This window comes from Protobothrops mucrosquamatus, unplaced genomic scaffold, assembly GCF_001527695.2.
Source record: "Protobothrops mucrosquamatus isolate PMUCROS unplaced genomic scaffold, P.Mucros_1.0 scaffold800, whole genome shotgun sequence".
Classification (NCBI taxonomy): domain Eukaryota; kingdom Metazoa; phylum Chordata; class Lepidosauria; order Squamata; family Viperidae; genus Protobothrops; species Protobothrops mucrosquamatus.
In genome coordinates, this window is record NW_015387066.1 from 120313 (window position 1) to 123934 (window position 3622).

The window sequence follows — 3622 nt, forward strand, 5'->3', positions numbered from 1 at the left end:
ATTTTTGAAGTTTCATCCGACAATTTAGCAGAAGAATGTTGGCACTTCCAATTTTCCTGAATTCCACCTGAATGATAGGAAGTGATCATTTAAAGAAGAAGAAAAAAACACTACATTCCTTATATTTTTGTCTTCATAGGTGTGAATGTATACAGTAAATGTAATCCATGACAGATATACAGTATATTTAAAAACATAACATTATAATTTGGTACACTTGGATCCTTAGTGGGGCTGAATTGGTAACTTGCATTTAATTCTTTGTTCAACTATGATGCATATTGTGGTGTTTTTCTCTGCCTCTCAGAGCAAATTGCACTGAAAACAAAGTATTGATCACAAGCTCCACCTTCCTTTGGTTGAAGCATAGGATAAAAGTACAATCTACATAAATAAATACATAAATACGATAAGAGCCCTTTGAAAAATTGCAAAAGGTCCTTCTTAACTGGACAATTGATTTTAGGACAGCACTAATTAAAAGCAACTGAGATATGTGTGAGCGGGTCCATATGCTTGGTGACTATTTATCACTACTGTAAGGATACAGTCTTCTTACAAGATTATTTAACTTATTCCACAGTTGACTTAAAAGACTTTTCACGTAGTGAATGGGTGTCAAACTCACTACGTCAAGTGACGTGCCGCGACATGTCACGACTCTTTTTGCATTGCCGGCAATGGGGTGGGCGTGGCTTCGGTATGATGAAACTGGCCCACGGGCCGGCAGTTTGACACCCCTGAGTCCTAGTGTTCCACATCAGAATGTAACCCTTTGAAAAAAAGCAATGTCTTCCCCTCTGATACATCCATAAGACTGTATTATCTCAGCCAATGAGCATCTGAATTGACTGTGGATGTCAAAATTGCTATCAGGAAATACAGATATGGGAAGCCAGACATAAAATAGTTGAAACTTCAGTTGCTCCGATATCTATTGCTCTAGCCCCCAAACCTCTTGATACATTTTCCATATTCAAATATCACCAACTGGAGATGATATTTCCAGCACTGGTTGAGTAAGTAACCTCCCCTCAAATTAGGATCCCGGCAGAAGGATAATCATGCACATCATGAAGGGTTTTAAGTTCTCAACCTGAAGTGGAGAGTAGGAATGACACACAGACAACTGCTCTCTTCCTAATACAGGTTTTTTTTTTCACCACAAATTATAGAGAGCTTCAGCATGTTCTCCATTTCTGCTTTCTAGGGATATTATTCCAGGCTTACACTTCAAATTTTTTTTCCTATGGACTAACGATGGATAAAATTAAAATTCAAGACTGTAGAGCAAGATTCAAATTAAGGAACAAAGTTGCATCAGCCATAGAATGGGTTAAAGCTCTTGTTTCTTCTTCATGTTAAAAATGGCAACTTGATAATGAAATTATAGAAGATCTGATGTTTGGAGAGCTTTGGGGGAAGTGGAGGCATAATTTACAGCTCTTTGAACTTTCGAAGAAAATTACTGGGGGAAAATGAACTTGATCTGCAGACCAAGCTTGATGATTGCCTGTTCTCTGAATTTCAAGTCAAATAACATATTGCTTTGTACTTCTGATTATACAGTATTAGAATTATTTAATGTCACTTACCTTAGCTTCTTGCCTTCATCTGCAATTTTAGCCTTTAGAAGATAGCCTTCTTTGATTATCTGCAATAAATAAGTCGATGCACAATGTTTATTTATTCTACTATACTGTTATTTCTGATGGCATAATGCCTGTTTAGCTTCCACCTGAATGCACTCAATGAATGGGAACTATACCATCTGTCTGGACAATTGGTTCCACTGTCAAACTGCTGTTATTGTTAGGATTATTTTCCCCCCTAAAACAGATTTTCCTCTAACTTAAATCTATTACTCTGTGTCTAGAACAAGAAGCTGAGGATCTTCTTCCTTATGCAACATCTTCTCAGGTATTTGAAAAGGGACACCACATTTCCCATCTTCTTGGATTTCTCTTCATAAAACTTGATTTCTAGTATTTTATTTTCCCTTCTCTAATCCTGTTTTAATTTTTCTGAATCTTTCTTAAAATATGGCAGCCAGGACTGGAAACAGTAGCTAAGAAGGAATCTGATCACAGCAGATCAAAGTTTAAAAACTGTCCAAAGTAAAATGCTAGAATTTATATCCCACTATGATCTGAGCTCTATTCGGATTTTATGACTGAGCTCTATCTATGCATGTATGTGTATATGTAACCTCTGTATGTTATGTACGTAATATCATCATCATCAAAGGATGCAGGTTGGCTGAATAGTACATTGTTGCATAACCTCATAGGCCAGGGGTGTCAAACTCAATTTCATTGAGGGCCGCATCAGCATTGTGGTTGCCCTCAGGGGGGCAGGTGAGTGTGGCCAGGGTGTGTGCGGCCTACTGGGTGGGTGTGGATGGAGTGGGTGTGGCCTACTGGGTGGGTGTGGCCAGCTCTACATCATTCGTGTCAAGGGGGCCTGTGGGGGCCTGGGCAGGAGTGGGATAGATCTGAGGGTCTCTGGCAGAAGGGGGTGGGACCAGGGCAAGTGCCAAGGCATGGTCCACTGGAGAAGCCTCACTGTTCCTTTCAGGCCATGCAGGGGGGGGGGGCTTATGGAGCTAAGACTGAATGCGTTCCAGCATAGATGGCCACCACAAAATTGTACATTGGCTCCCGGCTGGCTTGGGCCAGGGCCAAGGCAGAGGGGGCCGTTCCCTCACTGTTTCCAGGATGGCTTCGCGAACCACATGAAACCACTTCGCAGGCCGCATCCAGCCCCCGGGCCTTGTGTTTGACATGTCTGTCATAGGCTGTTACTAAAAATAAAATATGTCTCTTAGCTTAATAGACACTTTAAAATTAAAATATTCAAGCAATGGGCTATAAAAGATTCATTTATAATATTGTTTGTTTTTATTAGCAAGTTTTTAAATGTAAACACAAAAGCATATGAACAGCTGATACTTTGAAACATGTTGGGCAACACATATGCTACATGATGCATATTCTTCATGAGCCCCTGAGAATTTTAAAACCTTTGTTCAAGGTACTAATGTTTATACCATTCAAACTTCTCGGGCTTGTTGTTTTAAAATAAAAACATGCATCACCCTTGTTTCTAGATCTGTATTGTTGCATACTGAGATTATATTACTTTCAATTAAGTTCCCATAAATTAGTTCATATTAAGTAATATAATTAATATAAAGAATATTCTATTTTATATTCTCTCCACCCTGTAGCATCATGTTTGCAGTAAACATGTGGTCTCTTCATCTTCTCCTTTGTTATCTTATATATTACACTGTACATTTCAGAATACTGACAAGGAAATTATTTTCCTCTAGCTAAACTTTGAGTTGGAGAAATCTTTTATTCATCCAAGCTGAGATTTCTTTGTTATTCCTAGCCTATGTAATTTAGTCTAAATTTTCCAACTTAGTGAGCTCCAGATATGAGACTAATATTGTCATTGAACTTAGAAAGAGTAGGCCTTGGCCAAGATGGAAAATACAGCATTGGAATTGAAATCCAACAGATTTTGGAAGGCACCAAATTGGGGAGGTCAGTATATAGAGCAGAAGCTAGAAACAACCAGAAACTGCAATTCTGTATTGATGCAAATTTAATAGTGG

The 3622-nt window shown here is 38.7% G+C and overlaps 1 long non-coding RNA gene across 1 annotated transcript in view; it reads right to left on the reverse strand.

The window, feature by feature from the left end:
* Positions 1 to 1654, reverse strand: part of LOC107289993 — a 15413-nt gene extending 13759 nt beyond the window's left edge. The window contains exon 1 of the long non-coding RNA XR_001548941.1: positions 1596 to 1654. This is a non-coding gene — a long non-coding RNA (uncharacterized LOC107289993). The remainder of the gene's footprint in view (positions 1 to 1595) is intronic.
* Positions 1655 to 3622: the final 1968 nt, after the last annotated feature.